Here is a 12,738-nt window from a genome sequence, read left to right as displayed (position 1 = left end):
ATATAATAAATGGAGCTACAAATTAGCAAAAGATAATTTTATGTGAAAAGCATTGCATATAGGTATGTTGACTCACCTTCCTTTATGAATAATAACCTCAATTTTTTCTGTTTGCTTCCTCCATTTCTTTTTCCACACCCAAGAAACAAAACCAAGACATAGCTACAAAAAACATGAGAAGAAAAAGCAAAACAAAGGAGAACAAGTACAACATACCCAACAAATGAAACCGAGACCAAACTACAAAAAACAAGGGAAAAAAACCAAAACGACTAGAACATAAAGCATGGCCATGCTCAAACTCAACAAAACAAAACATGTAACATGAACAAAGGAAAAATTGCAAACATCCCCTCTTCACATCTCCTATCCACCAATGTGTTGCTCTCTTCCGCTAAAAGGAAATAAAGTGCGCTGAATAAGCTTAAAATACACACAATTCTTAATGGTAAGCGTATTTCAACACCAAAATTTATTCATAATAGGAAATCCAAAGCATATAAATCTAAGCATACCATTTCATGTAAATGTCAAACCACTAATTGAGTAGTACTACTCGAGAATTATGTTAGAAGGAGAAAAAGTCAAACAAACGAATAATAATAACACTATTTTGTTGGAAAAGAAAATGACTCACCAATCCTCTGCACTGCATCTACATTGCCTAAGATATCTTCTCCACTTTTAATCTGTCAAACACAACAATTGTTGTAGTCACTCACTACACATTGTAATATTATAAATAAGCTTACAAATAAACCAGGAGAGCTTAAGTAACAAATATACAGAGCGATGAATTAACCACACACATACCTGCCCTCCCTTGGCTAATATTATAGCAGCAGCAATCATGAACAATAAGCCCTGAAGATGTGAACTCCAATATAACTTTTCCATTTCTTTGCTTAAGTAACGAATATACATAGAGATGAATTAACCACACACATACCTGCCCTCTGTTGGGCTAATATTATAGCAACAACAATCATGAATAATAAGCCTTGAAGATGTAAACTCCAATATAACTTTTCTATTTCTTTCCTATGAACTCCAATATAACTTTTCCATTTCTTTCTTATCAAAGTTCTCGGAAAAATATTGAATCTGATACCCATGAACAAGATCATACTACCTCGAAACCATGACAAAAGGATGAAACAAATATTTCAGTGTATGCAAGGACAATTGTGTTTTGTAGGAGAAAAGTACAGCTCACCCATCCTCTATGCCACATTCGTAGAATGTCTAGTGCATCATCACCACTTGACCATCGTAGACTGTACAATTGTATTTGTTCACTACATAAAGAAGATCAATCTAGTTGATTATGAAAGCATAGATAAAACATATAATAAATTGAATAGTAATTAAATGGAGCCACAAATTAGCAAAAGATAATTTTAAGTGAAGTGCATTGCATATAGGTATGTTGACTCACCTTCATTTATGAAGAATAACCTCCATTTTCTTTGTTTGCTTCCTCCATTTCTTTTTCCACACCCAAGAAACAAAACCAAGACATAGCTACAAAAAACATGAAAAAAAAAAAAGCAAAACAAAGGAGAACAAGTACAACATACCCAACAAATGAAACCAAAACCAAACTACAAAAAACAAGAAAAAAAAAAATGCAAAACAAATGAAAACAACTACAACACAAAGCATGGCCATGCTCAAACTCAACAAAACAAAACATATAAGCAAGAACAAAGAAAAAATTGCAAACATCCCTTTTGCACATCTCCATTCCACCAATGTGTTGCTCTCCTCCCCTAAAAGGAAATAAAGTGGGCTAAATAAGCTTAAAATACACACAATTAGTAATGTTAAGCATATTTCAAAACCAATATTTATTCATAATAAGAAGTGCAAAGCATATAAATCTAAGCATACCATTTGATGTAAATCTCAAACCACTAATTGAGTAGTACTACTCAAGAATTATGTTAGAAGGAGAAAAAGTCAAACAAACGAATAATAATAACACTATTTTGTTGGAAAAGAACATGACTCACCCATCCTCTGCACTTGATGTAAATGTCAAACCACTAATTATGTTTGAAAAGAACATGACTCACCCATCCTCTGCACTGCATCTACATTGCCTAAGACATCTTCTCCACTTTACTCTGTCAGACACAACAATTGTAGTCTCTCGCTGCACATTGTAATATTATATATAAGCTTACAAATAAACCAGGAGAGCTTAAGTAACAAATATACAGAGTGATGAATTAACCACACACATACCTACCCTCCCTTGGTTAATATTATAGCAGCAACAATCATGAACAATAAGCCCTGAAAATGTGAACTCCAATATAACTTTTCCATTTCTTTGCTTAAGTAATGAATATACATAGAGATGAATTAGCCACACACATACCTGATGACTTAACCACACACATATTTGCCCTCCCTTGGGCTAATAGTATAGCAACAACAATCATGAACAATAAGACCTGAAGATGTGAACTCCAATATAACTTTTCCATTTCTTTCCTATCAAAGTTTTGGGAAAAATCTTGAATCTAATACCCATGAACAAGATCATACTACCTCGAAACCATGACAAAAGGATGAAACAAATATTTCAATGTATGCAAGGACAGTTGTGTTTTGTAGGAGAAAAGTAATGCTCACCCATCCCCTATGCCATGTTCGTAGAATGTCTAGTGCATCATCACCACTTGACCATTGCAGACTGTAAAATTTTATTTGTTCACTACATAAAGAATATCAATCTAGTTGATTATGAGAGCATAGATAAAACATATAATAAATTGAATAGCAAATAAATAGAGCCACAAATTAGCAAACGATAATTTTAAGTGAAGTGCATTGCATATAGGTATGTTGACTCACCTTCATTTATGAAGGATAACCTCCATTTTCTCTGTTTGCTTCTTCCATTTCTTTTTCCACACCCAAGAAACAAAACCAAGACAGAGCTACAAAAAACATGAAAAGAAAAAGCAAAACAAAGGAGAACAAGAAGAACATACCCAACAAATGAAACCAAGACCAAACTACAAAAAACAAAGGAAAAAAAGCAAAACAAAGGAAAACGACTACAACACAAAGCATGAGAACAACATACCCAACAAATGAAACCAAGACCAAACTACAAAAAACAAGGAAAAAAAATGCAAAACAAAGGAAAACGACTACAACACAAAGCATGGCCATGCTCAAACTCAACAAAACAAAACATGTAGACAAGAACAATGAAAAGATTGCAAACATCCCCTTTGCACATCTCTTATCCACCAATGTGTTGCTCTCCTCCGCTACAAGGAAATAAAGTGGGTTGAATAAGCTTAAAATACACATAATTAGTAATGGTAAACATATTTCAAAACCAATATTTATTCATAATAGGAAATGCACCTCCCATAGAGCTTGTTTTATACGATTTTGTATTCCACTCGCTCGTGCTCATCAGAAAAGCTATCTACAGCAAATACCAAATAAGATATTAGAATTGTTATAAAAGTTAAACTACCAAATAAGATATTAGAATTGTTATAAAAGTTAAACTATAGAGTTTAACACAATAACTAATCGTAGTAAGAAACACACATTTCCAAATTAGATATTAGAATTGTTATAAAAGTTAAACAACCAAATAAGATATTAGAATTGTTATAAAAGTTAAACAACCAAATAAGATATTAGAATTGTTATAAAAGTTAAACTATAGAGTTTAACACAATAACTAATCGTAATAAGAAACACACCTTTCTTTGAAACTATTATATATAAGAGAGGGGGCTCCATTTTGTATTCCATGTATTCATGCTCTTTGGAACAAACCATCTACAATAAAGACAATAAAATATTAGATTTCAAATAAAAGTTAAACTAGAGAGATCATGCAACAAGCCATCTACCATAAAGACAATAAAATATTAGATTTCAAGTAAAAGTTAAACTAGAGAGATCATGCAACATAGAGATCATGTAACATAGTTCAGGTCCATTTATATTCCATTCTCTATCTCAAAATAATACAAATTTTCTAAACTAGATGTACTTCTACTAGAAATAATACAAATAATGTTTTCATAAGATAGGTATTTTTTTTTAGAAAAAGGAATCTAAGCATATCTAAACATATTTAACACCCAAAATCCTAGGGTCCACAAGGCGATAGTGTTGTTTGTTATAAGGATAGTGTTGTATGTTATAACGATAGTTGATTGGTTGAAGGGTCAATATGCTTTATTGCTCGACCTTACCCACCTCCTCTATAGGGCACGTTGTGTGGGGATGTGCTTGTGATGTGGACAATGCCCCACAATCTCAGATTAAAAGATAGTGTTGTTTGTTATAATGATAGTGTTGTATGTTATAACAACAGTTGATTAGTTGAAGGGTCAATATGTTTTATTGCTTGACCTTACCCACCTCCTCTATAGGGCACGTTGTGTGGGGATGTGCTTGTGATGTGGATAATGCCCCACAATCTCATATTAAAAGATAAGTACTTTATATCTTTCCTCCTTGATTATTGCTCATTTTTTTAGTCAACATCTTGTCTTTGTATCTTTTGCTTGGTTATAATCATTTCTTCCATGACTCCATAATGAGGGTTGCACGTACAACGTGAAGGCTACCAAGGCTCTGGCTACAGATGGAAGCATCGGGAAGAACGAAGCAAAGTTTGTGGCAAGAGGACTCTCCCAAGATTGATAACTAGGCCAAATGACCAAAAGAGCTCCTAGTTCAGAGGGAGTAGGCAGGCCAGCAAGTTTGAAGTATGCCATGATGGAGAAAATTCTGCCGAAGAAAAGTCAATGGTGACTTCCAAATAAATCTACAAGATCAAGTATGTGGTATGCCATCATGGAGAAAATTGTGCCGAAGAAAAGTCAATGGTGACTTCCAAATAAATCTACAAGATCAAGTATGTGGTAGATGGAAACATAGAGAAGTGCAAAGCGAGATTTGAGGATTCTCCAAGAAAGAGGGAGAGGACTATGAGGAGACATTTGATCCCGTTGTTAGGTACACTTCTATCAAAACTATTATTTCTATTGCTTCTATTATGGGTTGGAAATTACATTAGGTAGATGTGAAGATCACTTTCCTCGATGGAGTAATTGAGGAAGAAGAAGTGTACATAAAGCTCAAGGTTTTGAGGTACATGAAAGGAAATCTCATGTCTGCAAACTGAAGAAAGCTTTGTCCAGACCTCAGGCATGGTATTCTTGGAATGATGGATATCTAATGATTCTAGGTTGATCTTGTTATCATATGACTTGTTTCTGACAAGTAGAAGGAATCATGTGACAAAGGGAGTAGAAGTGGCAAGAAGATTTGCTTCCATTATAGAGGGAGCAGTCAAGACCAGCGTCAATGTCAGAGGGAGTTGACCTCTGAGTTCGAGATGAAGGATCTTGGTTGGATACATTACTTTTTAGGACTAGAAGTGTGGCAAAAGCCGGGAGAAATATTCCTTGGTCAAAGGAAGCATATTATTACAATCGTTTAGAAATTTGGGATGATGGATAGCCAATCCATGGCCACTCCCATGGTAACTAATATATTATTACAATTGTTTAGAAATTTGGGATGATGGATAGCCAATCCATGGCCACTCCCATGGTAACTAATATGAAGAAGTTGAGTGGCAGAGGGAGCAACCAAAATTGCCACAACAAGATCTGTTTTAATGTTAGAGGGAGCACCCAGTCAAGGTGACCGGAAAGTAGCTATGGCACAACATGTGTTGAGGTACCGACATGGTAGAGTTGGATATAGATTAAGATATGTCTTAAATAGTGAAGTACAGCTGCATGGATTCACATATTTTGATTGGGCAGGAAGTACTAAAGACAAGAAAAGCACATGGGGATGTTGTTTCAGTTTGGGTTCTGTTACCCACCATTTTGTGGGTAATATCCCTAGGAGAAATTTTTTCTCCAAGATGGTCCTCAACCAGCAAACCCTTGCAACCATCAGCTAGCTCATTGTGCCATCTTCTCCGCCACCTGAGCCAGCCATGTGGTCCCTCGCCCATCTGCCATGATCGAAATATTGAATGTAGGCCTCCCGAATCTAAAGGTATGCCTTCTCATTTGGAAATTGAGTATTGTAGTTTGCTTATCATGGACACTTATGGGCATGAATTAATGGGGTGATTTGGTCGAAAGAATGGGCTAGGTCTGTGCTTCTATCCCCTAAACCCCTTTTAGGAATTAACCTTGGATTCTAGTCCCGTAGGATCTCTTTTACTAACCATTTGGTTCCAAGGATGGTATTTCACGGGAAACCCTGATTTTGGTTGCGTGGTCTAGCTCCCTTATCCGCTTATATTACTCTCTTTCCGCTCATTATTGTCCCATCCATCATTTCTCCCACCTGGGTCCACATTCCTCCATAAGGTCCACATAGGGTTAGCTCGCCCCTTCCCCTTGCCCACACCTTGGGTCATGGCCTACAATGAAGCCCAGAGGTTGATGCAGCTAAAAAGAAAGTTAACAGCATTTATGGCCACATTCAACAGGGAAAGTGCCACAAAATGCAAAAGATTTCTGAAACAAAAACATTTAGCACGAGGGTAAAATCCAATACATGAGCTCTACCCCATCATCATGGCCATCACCTTGGTTCCTATAGGTTCTATGAGCCTTTCTTCATCATATAGGAACCCATGCTTGTCCCAACCCCTGGTGGGTGATTGGACACCCCACCTTAAAAGGGGGATTTCACTGCTATATCTTATACATCATGTTCTAACCCCTTCCCGAGCAGTCAATCAAAGAAAATCATAAAAAGGAAAAAGGCATAAAAGAAGGGTGGAAAATCCAAGGTTGTGGCACCTCATGTACCACGATTTCTCCCTCCTATAAATTATAAACCCAAGTGTCGGCTTCCCTCTTATTAGCTACGCTTCCACCCCAGCATGTGACCCAGGGCTGCCCCTTCTCATACCCTACTTCATTCACCTATCTGTCACATGCCACCACCTTTTGAAGGATGTACCATGAATATTACCCCTTTAGAAGTAGAAACCACCTAATAGGATACTTGGTTAACCCCATTTAGAGTTTAGGAGACATTGGCACATCCTGAAGCCCATTATGGAAGGGTAGGCCATTATGAAGTCCCCACCTGTGGTGCATGATTAGGTAAGCTCATTTACTCAATTTCTCTAATGACTTGTTGTATTGGAAGGCTAAGGGATGCATTGTATCTTATGCAGGATTGCAGATGGTTTCCAATTGTGGTTTGGTCTACCTATACGGGGTCCTAATCCTCCAGATTGGTTTCCATTTGTGGTTTGGTACGGGGTTCTAATCCTTTAGAGGGCTACATTGGCACATACAAGGTGAGCGATGAGATCCATGGACCTCCACAGCAACAAATAGCACTCCATGGATCCCCACAGCCATTCAAAGATTACTCGTGGTTCACTTATTGGACGAGCAGGATGCACCTAATCCATCATGCCCAACTGGCCCTAGATCTGCACCGTACATTTGGCAAATGATCCAGGACTTGCACGATGATGTGGCATCACCTGCACCATCATCCTAGCCCTTGCAGGCGATCTATAGGCATCTTCGATTTGTTTGGAGAACCATGAAGACACTTGTGTGCCCCCACATGTCATTTGGAGCACCACAGGTTATTTTGTCCACTGCTTTTGAGGGTCCTATTCTTCATTGTGGCACCCATGGACCTCATTAGGCCTCTTAAAGGGCCCTACGACTTGCATAGATTATTATTTGACCTCATGAGAGGCTTACCTTTTTATTTATGAGCTAATTTGGTGGGCTTGTCACCAAAAGCTATATTATTAGAACATTATTTTATTTTTGGGGTTTATGTAAGCCAAGGAGTCTAATTCGAACTCCTAAGTTGTGTATAAATACAAGTGAGATGAGCCCATTTGCTTATCATCACTTTGGTTTGGATCTCTTATCCCTCTTGAGATTTTCGCACTCTTTCTAAGGATTAATTGGAGCTTTATGGATGAGGTTTGATGTGTGGATATTAGTCTATCCTCTCTTGGAGCTTCTTTATTGTCAATTGTGAATGGTTGGATATACTCTATTACATGTAAGTACGCACTTTTTGATATTATTCTTGTTTACTTTTGTCATATATGTTGGATTGGGATTTTCGTTGTTTTGGGGTTAACTGTCACATGCATTTACTGCTTAATATTGTGGAATTTGTCTCTATTATACTATTCCTTCAAATGTATGGGTCATTTGATATGAGTGAAATATCCTACAGGTAAAATTGGACCTTGACAAGCCATTCCTCTTGCACATCGAAGTATAAAAGCTGCAAGGTTGCTTCTTCTTAACCTAGAAGGAAAACGAAGTGATCTTGAGGCCTCCTTGACTAGAAACCAAGAAATCCTACTCTTACTCAACATACACTCCATTCTCCCAAAGATTAAGGCACTGATCTACCAAGGCTGGTCACTAAAATCCATATTTTCTCACATCCTTCTGGGAATAGCCATATCGGGGTGCCTAGGGCATCAATTTCCCGACAAGCTAGCCATCAAAAAAAATTCGATCTCCTAGGGTATCCTGCACTGGCCTTTCCTCTAGCTCTCCAATTTTGAAGCCATTCCGACGATGGAGTTGGGAGAAAAGTCAAGCCCTAACTCCGAGATCAAAACTTGCCCTGCCATCCCCAAAGCTAATACCTTGTGTAGGGTAAAAATATCATTGGTTGCTTCATATTTTCCTCATACCCTAGACCAGGCCCACTTGGCCCCGTGTGGTCCCGCTCTTTTAAAGGACCATTCTTCAACAACCATCCAAGATATCAATTCTAACAAGGATTTTAGGGCTTGTGAAACAAGCCTATTCCCATAAACCTAACCCCCAAAAATCCTCTCTTCCTCTCCGTAGAATACATTCTACCTTGCTTAGTGAGCAAGCAAGCTCCATCTTTCAAACTTTTGTTTGGGTCACTCATATCCATTGACTTATCATTCATTAGTGACTCCATACATATCGAGTCTCCTCCCATCGGTGAAAATCTATAAATAGAAGGGAGCCTTAGCCAATGGGCTAAGTCTCCATTTGTTGCCCTTGGCCTAGCATTTGCCCTTTAGAGATCCCCCTTAGGTCCCTTGCTAGTTTGAGAAATAACAGGGTCTACTATGATATCCTGGATGGGCAGGAAGCAAACATTTGTCACACTCAGCACTGTTAAAGTTGAGCATACTACAGCTTGTTTGGCAATTTGAGAAGCAATGTGGCTTTGGAAGCTATGCATAGAATTATTTGATCAGGTGCAGGATACGATCATGATGACAAGTTGAAGCACATCGAGATCATGGTACCACCACATCTTGTACGAAAGGGAGCGGTGAGGCTCCAATGCATTTCTATGGATAAACAAGTTGTTGATATTCTCACAAAGCCTCTATCCCAGGATGAAGTTTGTATACTTCAGGGAAAAGTTTGGGGTGGTTGAGAATGCTTCCCTTGGTTAAAGGGAGTGTTGATGTTGTATCATCAAGTGGCATAGATTCTCCCTGGGACTAGGTTGTTGACTAGGTCAGTCAACATGGGCAGTGACTGTGAGACATGTAATGTGGCTAAGGAGATTAGCCTAGGTCATGGGCAGTGATTGTGAGCCATGTAATGTGGCTAAGAAGATTGGCCCAGTTGCTTGAGTGAGTGCCTTATAGCAACGAGCAAGTGTTTTACCATTCAATAGCATGTGACGGCATGTGGGAATGGTAAATGGGCCCAGGGTTTCACCATTTTTCAAGGGGCACCTGACATGGTTCCAAGTGACAATTTGGTGGGTTGGTGAAACAAGAACTAGTCTTGTGTCTCAGGGTACCTGACCAACCAATGGGTAGTTGGCTTGTGGGTGACTAGATCATTTGCAGAGAAGATGTGACTAGTGGGTGACAAGATCCCTTTGCACGATGTTGATGTTGGATGCTTTCCACATGTAGTGGTTGGATACATCAACATAGCTAGCTCTTTCAATCTTTTTTCTTGGGCTGGGGAAATTGTCTCATCAAAATGTACATCTGAGGAAGTCAACAGAATACCTCCCTAGCTAAGAAGGAGTGTTGAATTTTGGTAATAAAGTGGGTACTACAGAAAAATGAAAAGAAGAAATTTAAATTTAAATTTTACCTCCAAAAGTAAGGTCGGCTCCAAATTGTTTAAGTCAACCCAACATAAGGTCAAGTCGGCCCAACCATAAAAACACACCTATTTGAGCACCCTAAACTACTATATATCATGGCACTCGACCTCCCTCACTTGGAGCAATTCGTATCTCACCAAAAAGCATTTGTTCTTTGTTCCCACATGCGAAAGAGAGAGAGGAGAAGAAGGTAGAAGTTTGACCTGCATTGACTAAGACTACTTTTGTTCTATTTGACCGAGATTTTGGGAAGTTGACCGAATTTGTTTTTGGGGAATCTGACTACAGTGGACTAGGGTTTTTGAGGCAGTTGCTAGAGGCCAAAATTTTGCCTTGTTGACCAGAGTTGACCAAATTTATGAGGTGTTGCAAGAGGCCGAAAAAGTGGTCTATTTGTGGTTAGTCTGACATATTTGATTAAGAAAAACCAGATTGTACTTTTGATGAATTGAATAATTTCTCCTAAGAAAATATTGTTGGGTTTTTCCCTAGTTAGGGCTTTCCTAGGGTTTTTCTTGTGTTTGGTTGTCTCTCCATAAACTTGTTGTCATATTGCATTGTAGTTGAGATTTTCTATGTATAATTTCTTAATGATGAATGTGACATAAGATGAATAAATTAAGATATCATTGGAAAGTAATTATCAGATTAAAAAGTCATGAAAAATCAACATAGTACCTGTGTGATTAGGCCAAAGAGCTTGTGTGGTAAAAGATCAATGGGCCTAGTAGACATATTATTGTTGTGGATCGAGGGGCAAAAGGAGTATGGAGGGTTAAGATTCCACAACAGGAAAAGCATCCTAATATGAAAGTATATTATAATATTGTAATATATTATTATAATAAAAAGTAAGGTGACACCATGCTTATAAAAAGATAGTTCCCCTATTCAATTGATCATGAATCAATGAAGGGACAAGTGTCCCTAGGTAACCTAAGTAAGAACCTGGAGACTCGTGAGGCCAATAAGAACTCCTAAAGCCACAGAGCTTTGGACATCCCTAGCTGACAAAGATAAGGGCTAATGGGGGATGTAAACCTATTGGTTGAAGGCTATCAAGTTTGCACCGGGGCTTCACTGGGGTAACAATACCATACCACGTACATTCGTATTGGGGGATATATATTGAGGAAAAAATGACATAATATATTAAGCATATAATAAGGGGGTAAAGGGATTTTATATTGGCAGGTATAAAAAATGAAGCTCAAAGTTAATGAAAAAAGGGTTATAAAAAATGTTAATGAAAAAATGGAGACCTACAATATATAGTGAAAGTAAGAGTTTTTTTTAATTGGGAAGGTGTATTGGGTTTGTATTGGTAAGGGGTTAAATAATGTGATTTTTAGAGATATTTTCCAATATGTAGTCAAATTAAAGGTATTGTTTAGTATGCCATGAATGCACGTGATATGTCAGAGGTTCATTGAGTGAAGCCCCCTTGCGAGTTTGGTACCTTGGTTATGTGAGGGCCTGGAGGGTACCTAAAGACCCGTGAGGGCATCAAGAACTCTTGGAGCCGCAGGAGTCTAGACATCCATGGCCAGTCGAGATAGACACCCTGGAGGTGGTGGCACAGCTAAGGGACTACAAGTGCAGTGAAAGGGTGCACAACTTGGGTGTGGGGTTGATGGGGGATGTGAGTCTGCTAGTTGGAGGTTGTTGAGTTTGGTACCTTGGCCCTGTTATGTTTGGTATGAGGCATGTCCCTGGCTCGAGAAGTCGACGCCAAGTGGAGCCATGGCCCCAACTCGGGGGTGACTGACTACTGAGAGAACTAGAGAAACATGGTCTACGGCTAGGAGGATCGTCTGAGGCCCATAGCTAGCCCACAAAGTTCACAGATAAGTGCTTGAAACCTGTTATGTGCTTGTTTATGAATTATTGTGGCATGTCTTTTGCTATGTTCTTATCCGTTTTTTGTTATTATGGCTTCACTATGCACGTGGTGAAATGTTCTGGTTAAATTATGCAACTTTTTTCAGTTATGTCTTGGTTGATATATGTGTGAGTAGTTTTGCCTAGCAGGAGGGATGGGGATGTCACAAGAATTGACTCAAGGATGCGAGTTACGACAATGTTCAAGCAAGGGGAATGGACCCAAAGAAGTACATGGCTTAAGAGGAGCAATGGAATTTGTGTAGGCTTCTGATAGAAATGTATGGACACTTCATCTATGGCTACATCCTCTCGGGATTGTTAATGTGTACATCACCTTAGAGCATCACATATGTACCCTTGGAGTAGAGCACTTCACTTGTGTGGGCCTACAAGTGTTTATTATAGGTTGCTTGTAAAGGCTTGGGCCACATTGTATTGTTGGCATCCCTTACCTCTCATATATATAGAGGAATAAGAGATTCCTTTCATCATTATACTCTTCTCTTTGTACTCGTCTTCTTGGAGTGGTTCAATAGGGTTCACGAAGAAACCCTAGGACAAGTGATACATGGGAGAAGGAAATATTTATTGGAGATTGCACTTGTGAAGAAGAAGACGTTGGAGATGATTATTATGTTCACTCCTATTTCACTGTTGTGTAGATATGTGATCTAGAGTAGGAGCACACTAGTCGTCTCCTCTCTCGTA

General features: G+C 38.5%; 1 protein-coding gene and 1 long non-coding RNA gene across 3 annotated transcripts in view; both read right to left on the bottom strand.

The window, feature by feature from the left end:
• The window catches only part of LOC149165815 (topless-related protein 4-like), a 35,205-nt gene extending 34,564 nt beyond the window's left edge, over nucleotides 1-641 (bottom strand). Inside the window, exon 1 of the mRNA XM_089432389.1 lies at nucleotides 77-641. The gene's annotated coding sequence lies outside the window, so the exon portion shown is untranslated. The remainder of the gene's footprint in view (nucleotides 1-76) is intronic.
• Nucleotides 642-2,256: 1,615 nt separating this feature from the next.
• The window catches only part of LOC149165811 (uncharacterized), a 57,959-nt gene continuing 47,477 nt past the window's right edge, over nucleotides 2,257-12,738 (bottom strand). For both annotated transcript variants that reach the window (XR_016260354.1, XR_016260355.1), the window contains exons 5-8: nucleotides 3,741-3,819; nucleotides 3,391-3,454; nucleotides 2,866-3,290; nucleotides 2,257-2,725 (exon numbers count right to left, since the gene is read on the bottom strand). This is a non-coding gene — a long non-coding RNA (uncharacterized LOC149165811). The remainder of the gene's footprint in view (nucleotides 2,726-2,865; nucleotides 3,291-3,390; nucleotides 3,455-3,740; nucleotides 3,820-12,738) is intronic.

This window comes from Pinus tabuliformis, chromosome 5_1, assembly GCF_031772625.1.
Source record: "Pinus tabuliformis cultivar Carrire ecotype Pingquan chromosome 5_1, CPIR1, whole genome shotgun sequence".
Classification (NCBI taxonomy): domain Eukaryota; kingdom Viridiplantae; phylum Streptophyta; class Pinopsida; order Pinales; family Pinaceae; genus Pinus; species Pinus tabuliformis.
Note: the sequence above shows the minus strand (reverse complement) of the source record. Positions and strands in the feature narration are given on the sequence as shown.